At 41.2% G+C, this 12,057-nt stretch overlaps 1 protein-coding gene across 18 annotated transcripts in view; it reads left to right on the top strand.

Moving 5' to 3' along the window:
* AKT3 (AKT serine/threonine kinase 3) overlaps positions 1 to 12,057 on the top strand; it is a 181,080-nt gene that overhangs the window by 34,518 nt on the left and 134,505 nt on the right. The window contains exon 4 of one of the 18 annotated variants that reach the window (XM_083349916.1): positions 698 to 798. The exons of the other annotated variants lie outside the window; for them this stretch is intronic. The gene's annotated coding sequence lies outside the window, so the exon portion shown is untranslated. The remainder of the gene's footprint in view (positions 1 to 697; positions 799 to 12,057) is intronic. 18 annotated transcript variants of the gene reach the window in all.

The following is a 12,057-nucleotide window of genomic DNA, read 5'->3' as shown; positions in this document are numbered from 1 at the left end:
ATGTTGCATCTAGATCAATATGCTTGTTAATTGCTCCTTTGGTGGAATACCAGGCCTCAATAAATTCAAGTGTGTGGCAGGTGTTAGCATGCCCAATAATTTTTGTTCCTTCCCAATCAAATTGGTGTTGTTTATCATCAATGTGGATTGAGATCAGGGATTTTTGGTCATGTCATTGAACTGCTAGTTGACCCTTGTTTTCAATTGCCTTCCTGTTTGTCCCACATTGAATTGGTTACAATTGTTGCAATTGATTTTGTATACTATGTTGCTGTTATCTTCCTTCTGTAATACAGATACAAATGTTTTAGTAAATGATGCAAATGGGTGTGTGCTTTTGCATGCAAATCATATATGGTTGACTGAGAACCCAAAAGTTTGCCAGTGAATATTAATAGATTATATGATACAATGAGAATTATGCGTCTGGATATCAATGTATCAAAGACTAAAATATTGATACTGAAAATAGTGAAAATAAAGTGCAGGTTATATATACATGGCAGAAATTATATATATACATGGCAGAAAACTAGAGCAAATAAATATATTTTAGATAGCATATTTATTAAACATGGAAAAATGATGGAGTTCTGTATACACTAGTAGAAAAGTAGCATGTCTTCAGAAACTTATTTTTTCTTCTCCTGTTTTATGAAGCAACTGAATCATTTCCCCCCCATTTTTTTCAAACTAGGTTTCTTGAAAGACTATGTGCAAAAAAAGAAACAAGAAACACAGAAACAAAAAAAAGCCCCATTCAGATGCAGCCAGGGCATCTATAGCAATTCTTCTAAGGTATAATAGAAAAGATGAAGTTTTTTTTTCTCCTATTGAAAACCTCCTAGGGTCACTTAGGTGAGATTGTCAGTGCAGAAATGTGATAAATAAATTTTTTAAAACCATTTTTTAAAACCATTGACATTTTATGAGTCAGGGGTTACAAGAATTTTTTTTAAAAAATACTAACATGTTCCACAGCCTGGAAATGTTGGAAGATGCCGGTTCCATATGCCAGCTCTTCAAGATACTTAAGACAGCTGTGAGGGTTTTCCTAGTCTTATCTTCTCCAAGTTGAATATACCAGCATTTCCAACAGTTCATACTTTTTCTTCCAAGCTTCTTGGTTGCTATCCTTTCTTCTTGCTATAGTGCTATGCCAGAACTGGATGTAATATTTCAGGTGTGATCCAATCAGAATAGAGAATAGTAATCTCATTTAATCCTGACACTGTACTTCTGCCGATACAGCCTAGAAAATGGATTTGGGCTTTTTTTTTTGTCATCTCCATCCTATTCAGAATCAAGCGAAATGCATTCTCAGGCTGCATGAGCAGGGGGAGAATAAAACCCTCAGAACAGATTCTTCAAGTCTGTGTTGCAGAGTTTTGTTGCTAACTACTAAATGAGGGCAGAAGGAAACAAATTTTATTATGTGCATTGACCAGTTGAAAGAAAAAAGAGACAGAGAAAATAAAACAAAATATCATGTACATATAGGTAAATTAATTAGGTATACTTAAGATAGCATAAAAATTATAGACATAAAAACTATAAAACTGAACTATTTAACTAAATTTATAAAACCTATCTATTGCCTTGGATGAAGATAAGAATGGGAAAAACTGAAATGAAGTAAATAACTTTATGGCATTCAATATTCAAATAGGATGAAACATAGAATGTTAGTAAGCCTGTTGTTTTTATTTATAGGGCACTTATTCTTTTGTATGGCTTTGGAGTGAAATGTAACAATTTGTGTCAAAATATTAGATACTGAATCTTTCAGCAACCAAACTTATTAAATAAGACAAGTATGATTTTATTTCATCTTACATGGGACATTAAGAAGAATAAGTGTATTAAGCTTTTGATGTGGATTAAAAGAAAAAAAAGATTATAGGAGCAAATTAGAATCACACCATCCATACTTGCTAAAAAATAATTAAATATAAATGACTGGTGAGTGCTAAGTAGTTGTCTGTCTCCTTTCTAGAGAATTTTTCAGTTAAGAAATCCACCAATTTCTGTATTCTAACTCTAGTAAATTCATAGTCACTTCCACTACTTCTGAAATAGAAATCTAAGGAGTCTGACTATATATGACTTCAGTTTCTGTTCATGAATGAAGGCAAATATATGTGTCCCAGGATAGTTTTTCAGGATCCAATCAGAGTTGGTCACCAGAGATTTATTCTTCCAAGCTTTCAGACCCATGCTGGAACCCATCCCAGGGGAACCTTTCTCTCTTCAGAATGTATCCACCAGGCCGGGGTCCCCAACCTGTGGACCATGGCCCACTACTGGGCCGCAGCCACTTGGCCACAGAGCTGCGTGAAGGGATAGCCAGTGCATGTTCACACGTGTGTGCACTCACCCTCCACACTCTCACTAGCACTGCCCCGAACATCCCACTGGCACTAGCACTGCCCCGAGCATCCTGCCGGCACTAGCACCACCCTGCCCTGAGTGTCCTACAGTGTTAGCGCTGCCCCGAGTATCCCGCCGGCGCTAGTGCTGCCCTGCCACCGAGTGTCCCACCGGTGCTAGCGCCTCCCTGAGAATCCTACCAATGCTAGCACCGCCCCGCCCCAGAGTGTCCCACTGGCACTAGTGCCGCCCGTAGCATCCTGCCAGCGCTAGTGCTGCCCCATTTGCAGCACTCGCACCCGTGCAGCCCTGTTTGCATGTGTGCATGCACTTGCTTGCGGCCCATTTGTGCGTGTGCACATAGCAGTGCCTGCCTCCCTTTCTAGGCCGCCAAATCAAAAAGATTGGAGACCTCTGCACTAGGCTGTTCTATGCATAGTGTTTATGTGGTGCCTGGTTGTGTGTTTCTGTTCCTTACTGGGGAGGATGAATCAAGACATTACTTTGGTTTAGGATTTTGCACTGCTTCCAAAAGCTATTCAGTGTGTGCATGTGCCTTTTAGTTGGTATTGATTCCTAGTGATTGCCTGGACTAATTCCTGCAGTTTTCTTGGCAAGATTCTCAAGAGGTGGTTTGTCATTGCCTTCTTGCTAGGAATGAGAGAAGTCATCAAGCTGGCTTTGTGTTTAAGGCAGGACCAGAACTCCTCATTTTAGCCTGGTGCCTTAGCCCTTATACCAAAGTGGCTCTCTCAAGAAGGGATAAGAGAGGTATAGTACTTCCAGCTGGTATCTGACTGATGCTTTTGTATTTTCATTTTGCCCAATTTCTAGTAATTTGTGATTTATTTGCTGAAATGTCTCTCTACTATCTCAGCAACAGCTAGTCATTAGATGACCGATTATAAATTGAAGACTACCATAGCTTGATCAGAAGACATAGAAGCAAAGCAAAAGGAGTCATCCACAGAGTATATTACATATCTCAATATTTGCACAGAAGTACAGGGGAGTATCATAAGAAATGTTGAGAGCACTTTGATGAAAAATAGAATTTGAGTTGGAATCTACCCTTCTCTATTCTTCTCTCTCCTGCCATGTGGAGTGAGAAGGAACAACTTTTGGCCTATATGACATTCTTTTCACTATTCAGAGAGTTCTGTCATAATCTCATTTGGCTTTTCTCAAGGCTAAATGTACAGGTAGTCCTCAACTTATGACCATAATTGAGTCCAAATTTTCTTTTGCAAAGTGGGACATTTGTTAAAGTGAGTTTTGCCCGATTTTACAATCTTTCTTGCCACAATCGTTAAGTGAATCACTGTAGTGTTTAAGTTAGTAAGATGGTTGTTAAGTGAATCTGGCTTCCCCATTGATTTTGCTTGTCATAAGGTCAGAAAAAGTGATCACATGACCTTGTGACACTGTAATCATAAATATGAGCCAGTTGCCAAGCATCTGAAGTTTGATCATGTGACCATGGAAATGCTGCAATGGTTGTAAGTGTGAAAACCAGTCCTAAGTCACTTTTTAAAGTGCCATTTAACTTCAAACTGTCACTAAACAAACTGTTGTAAGTCGAACACTACTCTTCCATTTGTCTTCATAATTTCATTTTTACTTAACTTATTGTCCTTATGTCAGGTTTCTCTAAATGCTGAAATATAGTGCCCAGACCTGGACATGGTATGGTTTGACCAAAATAGAATAAAGTGAAATTATTACTTACTGTGATTTGGAATTTGTTTTTTTCTCTCTCTCTCTCTTTCCCTCTCTCTCTCTCTCTCTCCTCCCATACACAGACACGCACACAGAGAGATGGAGAAGAGGGAGAGAGAATATACCATACACACACACACACACACATGCGCACACACACGCACACAGGTGTGCATGTCTCTGTGCTCTGCATAGATGTCCTTTTTTGCAGTTACATTATATTACAGTCACATTATATTGCATGCTCATTGTAAGCAACTACTATTTCAAGATCTTTTACACAAATTTAAATTTGAATTTTACCAAGCCTGCTATCTTTCATCTTATATCTGTGAATTATTATTTTCCTAAGTGAACTTTTCTGTTAAATTTCATTCTGTTGTATTTATTTAATTTCTCTAACTTATCCAGATAATTTTGCATGTTATTTCTATGTTCTGCAGTAGTGGCATCCCACCCAATGTTGCTTAATTTACAAATTTGATAATATTCCCTGTTCCACTTTATCCAAATTATTTATAAAAGTATTGAAGAATAGAGCATCCTGCACTGATCCTTGTAGGCCCCCATTTGATACCTGAGTAGCTAAATGGACAAGAAGAGAAAGGAAAAAGGGAGGAACCAGGAACCATCTCGATTCTGAACAGTTCCCTGAGGGCCAAGAAAGGATCTCTGCCTAAATCCAGTCCTTTCAGGCTGGGTCTGTTTTCAAAAAGCACCTTGTATAGAAACATTGGGAGACTAGAGTGCAACATGTTGAGCACAAATTAAGAAGTTCATTGCTAGGCAAATGAGAATAGACATTTACTTTAACAAGAGCAACAGCAGAGGGCAGAAGAATAGCAGCAAGTACTGTAAAACAGAAACAAAGTCAGCATCCTGAATTCAACAAGGTTTTCCCAGACTTGGCTGTTGTTATGTGTAACACCAAAACAATAAAAACTGCTACTGCTAACAGAGGAACCTGCGTTTAAAATGCAAGTTCAAGTCAGAGCTTGTAATTCAGCAACAGAAACAGAATGAGCAAAAAACCAGATTCAACACATTCAGAAGAAACACATATTGCATATTCAGAAACATCTATCAGGGTTATAATCAGTATAAAATTTAAAAAATGGCCTTTACAATGGGAATTTCCTGAATTTTGGAAAGAGGAAGAATGTTTGAATTATGATTGGAAAAAAAACTTTCATCACAAGACAGGGCTAAAAGAGAGCAGAGATCAAGGAAGGAAACAAGGATGCCAAGAAGATTGGAGAATTCACGAGTGCTACCTGCAGTTTGTTCAGCTGTGAGGGAGCCGAGCAAGCCAAAGTGATGAGACAGAAAGGCCACTCTCATATGGGGAATAGGTATGATGAGGGCATAGGATTTGTCCAGTAAGAAATCAGCAGCTTGAATGGCACAGAGAGAAGTTGGAAAGGCAGCTGCTTGGATCCATCTTAGAACTGCAGTACCCCACCAGGTGAAGACAATCGCCACAAGTTGAAGAAGGATATCAGAGAGTGTCATGTTCATGGCAAAATATGGGAAAGAGTAAAGGATAAATAACGAGACCAAGGATAGGGACAGAAGCATAGGCCTGCTTCATACGACAAAAGGTTTGGTTATGGTCCTTGGTCCAAGTAAAATAGATACCTATAAAAGAGCTTTTAGAGTTGAACTTGAGAAGCAAAGTTAATAATCCAAGGACAACTGAACTTGGCCATGTCAAGAAAAGAGCACAATTCACACAAAAAAGAACATCATAATGCAAAAGCATTATTGCCATCTATTGGTAACAAAAGGTTGAATTATAGCAAAAGGATAGCTAGATCAGCATGGAGTGCAGGTGTGTACAGTATGGAACTTTCTGTAGCCTTGATGGATAGTGATTTAGTTGGGTTTCCCTGTAAACTGTGGATATAAAGCAGACAGTCATAGGAGGAATACTGTCCAGTTCCAGGCACAACTGGAAAAATGGACAGATATAACTTGATGTGTCTTTGATCCTGAACCAGATGGCACTGGAGTTGACTCTCTTTCTGAGAGGCTTTTTGACAGTGAAGACAGGAGTGTTACCGGGTTCCAAAATGGGCATCAAAATATCTTATTGCTTTGGTTTAATAGTAATGGGTTAATGTCCAGAGTCCACTGCAGAGAGAACTTCATTTACTGAAAGAGAGACAGAGGCATCAACATGAAGAGGAAAAATAGGAAATGGAAGCTTCCCAAGTCAGCCTGATTGGACAAGTCATTTTCTTGTTACTGTTGTTGAGGCTGCAAAGGAACAATTTTGAGGAGGCTGGACAAAATTCTAGTGGCACTGGGTGTTCCACCACCCCATATATTCATACTAAAAGCAAGTTTCATTGCTTTATTTTTCTTATTGCAGACTCCTTACTAGAAATATTTGTTTTCTATTGCATGCTTTCCTTCCCAAAAATAATAATGACCTTAAATGTCTCATTTACTTTTCTATACTTTAGAAATCCTTTAAGATACAGCATTTTGTCCGTACCAAACAGTTTCTTGCCAAGGAATTGCCTGAATGGATCATCTTGCATTCATCCATTCCCATTAAGTATATTTTTCACACCATGCATTGCATAAATACTTTTCATGGGCAGGGCTGGGTTTCTCTTTGAATATCTGGAAGCACCCAATCCTGTTCATTGAAAAGGATAAGGATCAAGCCAGATAAACTAATTTCTGTGAGTTTCTCTCATTAATTCCCATGGCTTGGGAAAAGGATAGGATAATGATATCTCAGCTGGTACACTTACTTTCTTTATGCAGTTTACTTTTCTGAGTTAAAATTGGACAAGGGATTAGCAAGGCAAAAAACAGGATGATAAGAACAAAATCTTTAAACTGTGTCAGATTCCATTTCCCCAACTATTTTATCAACCATAGCTTCCAATCCAATTGTTGAATAATGTTTCTGCCCTCATTGAGATAGGCCAGCAGATTAATATAAAGGTTTATTCAGTTGTGTAGTATCTTTCTTGCAGACGCTGAGATGAATACAGAATTTATATATATTGTCACTGGTTTAATATGCTTTTGTCACAAATGGTTAAATTTTAATTCTTTTTGTACATACAATGGCAATTCTATATGGTCTTAAAGGATTGGGTGACCATTTCCCCATCTTAGAATATTGTATCCTGATGTGTGTGCTAATTTATTACCTTGGCTTTGTTACATTAAATAATGGAAAAGGCTCTTTTATTTGTTACTGCAAAAGAAACAATATGGTATATAATGTATATCAGTTTCTTGAATGTCGCGATCTGAAGACATTCTTATTTGAACAAACCGGCCTGGCCTGAAGGGGGATGGGTTGGGTTTTTATGTCATTTTTAATATTTGTATTTATTGTTTTTAGCTGGGCATATGTTTAATTTTCTTTTAACTTTTGTATTTTTGTATTTTTTATATATCTGCCCTGTTCACCGCCCTGAGTCCTTCGGGAGAAGGGCGGTATATAAATAAAATTATAATTATCATTATCATTATTATTATTATTATTATTATTATTATTATTATTATTATTATTATTATTATTATTATTATTATTATTTAAATGTGTCTGCCTTGGTCCTATTAAATTGTTCAGTGATTTGATACCATTTATCATGCTTTCTGACTGGACTGCCTCCCATTCTGTAATTGTCACAGTCCTCCTTGAAAAGATGATTCCAATATGTGGTAGTAAAAGAGTGATTGCAGCAGTGGGATACTACAGCAGGGCTTTTCAACCGGTGTACGCGTACCACTAGTGGTATGCGAGCACCTGGCTGGTGGTACGCGTAGGATGGGTTGAACAGCACTGTAAAAAAAATGTAAAAAAAAAACTTTAAAAGCATTTTTTACTAACCTGCTTTCAGCTGCATTCTGTTTCTCCATTCGCTTCTCAGCCTTCAGAGTTTGTGGGACAAAAAAAAGTTTCATGAGACTTTCTAACTTCTCGCAAGATCTCGTGAGAAGTTAGAAAGTCTCATGGAACTTTTTTTCTTTTTTACCAATAGTCCCACAAACACATGGGGAAGGCCGAGAAGGGAACGGAGAAACGGAATGCAGCTCAAAGCAGGTTAGTAAAAAAGCTTGGGGGAGGTGAGGGCATCTGGGTGGGGGCGGGGCGGTCACCTTACCCTGCATGGTGGTGGGAGGGTTAACGGGTGCAGGGGGCTCAGGAGGAGCTGCATAAAGCAGGCAGAGGGGAGGCCAGATAGATTGTGGGCGCTGCTTGGGGCTGGAGGGTGATCGTATGGTAGAGGTGCTGTTTGGGGCCGGAGGGTGATCACCCATGCGAACAGGACAGCCACACACGGCAGAGGTGCTGCTTGGGGCCAGAGGGGAGGCCGGGCAGATTGCGGGCACTGGCGGCGGCACCGGCACAAAGGGCGAACACACATGCGAGCGGGACAGATGCGCATGGCAGAGGTGCTACTCGGGGCCGGAGGGTGATCGCACGCTTGAGCGCCCTCCATGCCGGCACCACCGCCAGAGCCTGCAATCTGCCTGGCCTCCCCTCCATCCTCGAGCAGCACCTCTGCCATGTGTGGCTGTCCTCTTCGCGAGGCCTTCTCTCGCCTATTGGATATCAGCAGCCCAGATTTGGTAGCTCCACTTAAGACCTGCTAAGGTGATTTCTCTTTGCCGAGCGGGAGGTGTGACCCAGCACCTGCCACTGCAGCTTGTTGCTGTTCCCCGTGTTTTTCAATTGACAACCTGTAGCTGCCCTTGAAAGTGGCTGGCTGGAACGGGTGATCTAAAAGCCTGATTGTCTGAGACATCACCAAACCGGGGACCTGGCTTTGGCATCGCTTCTCCATCCTCCTTCGCCTGCCTGGTTGCCTGGCTGGGACTGAGCCCTTCTGCCTGGTTGTGACGCGGAGGCTCCCGTGCAGTGCTGCTTCCAGCCAGTGGAGGCTGCTGTGGCGGCAGGCAGGTGGGCAGGCGAGGGAGGCGTGGCCTCAGTACCCTCCTCTCCTCCCTTCACTTCCCCTCCTCTCCCGCCGCTTCTCCCCGCGGTGTCCTTGTCTCGGCATAGATAAGACTGAGCGAGCAGGCAGGAGGCAGCATCCTCCAGGTGCGCACTGCGAGCCACGGGGAGGAGCAGCCGGACCCGGGCAGAGCTTGTCCGCTGCAGCGCATGAGGATCCAGAACAAGCTCAGCTTCCTTCTTCCCAGCTTTGGGAAGCTGAAGTCCTCCGTGTCTGCTGCAGCCTCTGCCTGGCCTACTGGCTCCTCCTAGGGAAGGAAGCTGTCCCACCCCGCCCCCGAGGTGTCTTCTCCCGCAGCTGTGGGAAGCGGTCTGACTGTGCTTGCCTTCACTCGCTGGCTTTTCTCTGCCGCTTGAACTCTCCGATTGCAGCAGCCGGAGCAGCCCCTTAGCCCAGGGGTAGGCAACCTTGGCTCTTTTATGACTCGTGGACTTCAACTCCCAGAATTCATGAGCAAGCTATGGTGGCTCAGAAATTCTGGGTTGAAGTCCATGAGTCATAAAAGAGCCAAGGTTGCCTATCCTTGCCTTAGCCCTAAGGATGCACCTGACTCGGGAACTGGGTGGGCGGGCGGGTGGGCTGGCAAGTGAAGGCACCCCGCTGGAAAACCTGGAGCGGATCTCCTGTTTGGTCTGCGCAGGGAAAGAGGGACCAATTGGAGGAGAAGCTGCAGCTGGAGGCAGAGCCCGGTGGATTCTCCACTGTCTCCTCACCAGCACCCCCCACCCCCCGAAGCCTTAGACTTAGGGAGGGAGGGAAGGAAGAAAGGAAAGAAGAAAGGTAGGGATAAACAGTAACATGCCTATTGAAAAGTTTATTTTCCCTCCTGCCCACTCGCAATAGTAACCCATGGATTCCCCCCGCCCACACATAGGCACCCTGCAACCTGTGGGAGGGAGGGAGGGACAATGGAAGGGAGGGAGGGAAGGAGGAAGGGACAAAAAAGGAAGAAAGGAAAGAAGGAAGGAAGGGACAATGGGAGAGAGGGAGGAAGGGCACCCACCCCAGTCAAACCCCCTTCCACCAGAGACCCATGGATCCCCTACACACAGGCACCCTGCAACCTGAGTGATGAGCTGCCCCCCCGCCATTGACTTCGCTTGTCAAAAAGTTGCAAAAGGTGGGACACTGTGACCGTCATAAGTATGAATCAATTGCCAAGCATCCGAATTAATTCACATGACCCTGGGGATGCTGCAACAGTCATAAGTGTGGAAAATGGTCATAAGTCACTTTTTTCAGTGCCGTCATAACTGAACAGTCACTAAGTGAATTGTTGCAAATTGAGGACTACCTGTACTTTATCATTTTTTTCCGTTTTTTTTTTTTTTGGTCAAATTTTTGACACCTTGCTGGGCGACTGGTGGTCCTTGGACATTGCCTTATCCTAAAAGTGGTACAATGGGTGAAAAGGTTGAAAAGCCCTGCTACAGTACTCAGTTGTCTCCCCAGTGCTCTTTAAACTATATAATACTATTCTAGGAGATCATCCATCTGTGGTGAGGTATCATCAATACTGTACATTGATGATAACTTTATTATCAACAAACTTTATGTGTTAACACCAGAGGACAAATCAGATAAGTTGCGGTTCTAACAAGAAGACTGTGGGATTCTGAATGGATACAAATAGAATTTGAATTGAATTCTAGCAAATTGCTATTTTTTGGAGAAATATTTTGCCTTTGAGATAGTTGTAATGTTAACTGTAAACAGAGATGCTCTCTTCCTAAAGAAGCTGGGGTTCTCCTGGACTTGTGACTCATGTTGAAACAGCAGGGAAAAGCATCATTTTTGGGTCAGGATACCCTTGGCAGCAGTAATACCTGATTAGTTTATGTAATGCAACCTACATGAAGTTGTCTTGTAGGGTTTAAGCTAAATTTGGCTCTTTTTCCTTTTTTTGCAACCGACATTGTATTGCCTGCTAGTGCATCATGCACCCATCAGTTATCCAATTATTTTGGCCAAACTTTTTTCCCCTGCCAAAATTGGATTATCAATTAGAGCATTTTATTGTATGTATGTATGTATCCATGCCTTAATTGCAACAAGAATATTGCACAATCAGTTATGCCTTTGGGCAAAAGTTTTTCAGACATGAGACTTTTAATGTTAATGGTAGGCAAAAAAGAGACTGCACCTATAAGAAACAGTAATTTAATTTAATTTTTAATTTTATTAGATTTATATACCGCCCTTTCCCGAAGGATGCAGGGCGGTTTACAGGGTATTTAAAATCAGCAATACAAAATACAAAAGTTAAAAAACAATTTAAAAAGATTAAATTATCCCTTAAAATAAAAACCCCGGTTAAAAAATTCTCAGCCTGGGCCGGAGAGCTCAAAGAACCAGGTCTTCAGGTAGATCACCTAGTTTTAGCTGCTGCAAGAACAAACTGACTATACAAACAACAGCATGACAAATTAACAATATTGGTGCATTGGAATATCTGCAAGAAATGCCATTTGTCTGTAAGCAAGAACTGGTAGGCCACAAAGAAACAAAGTAATAAAAAATAAAGAAGCTAAAATATTCTGGGGCTTTAGAATTAAAACAGACAAACACCTGCCAGACTTAATAATTGTCAATAATTAAAACCAAAAAATCTAAATAGTGGCAGTATCTAGACTGCAGAATAGAAGAGAAAGAACTAAAGAAGATCACAAAATACAAAAACTTGCAAACAGAAATAGAACAACTATGGCAAAAGAAAGCAAAGATAGTACCAATAGTAATGAGCACCTTGGTGCAATCTCAGACTTGAACACTTGAACAGTATTGACATTGACAAAAATCACCAATTGATTGCAAAGGGCATCTTAGGAACAATTTATGTCCTTTGGTGATACTTTTAAGGTCATCAAACAACTTTTGCTTACATCAGGTCTACAATAAATAGGTGGATAAAAATGCCATATCCAGTCTAAATAGGGATGATCCATACTCATTGTAGAGTGCTGAGTATAGAATAATG

The sequence above is a fragment of the Vipera ursinii genome (genome assembly GCF_947247035.1).
Source record: "Vipera ursinii genome assembly, chromosome: 1".
Taxonomy (NCBI): Eukaryota; Metazoa; Chordata; class Lepidosauria; order Squamata; family Viperidae; genus Vipera; species Vipera ursinii.
This window is presented reverse-complemented; position numbering and strand designations above follow the sequence as displayed.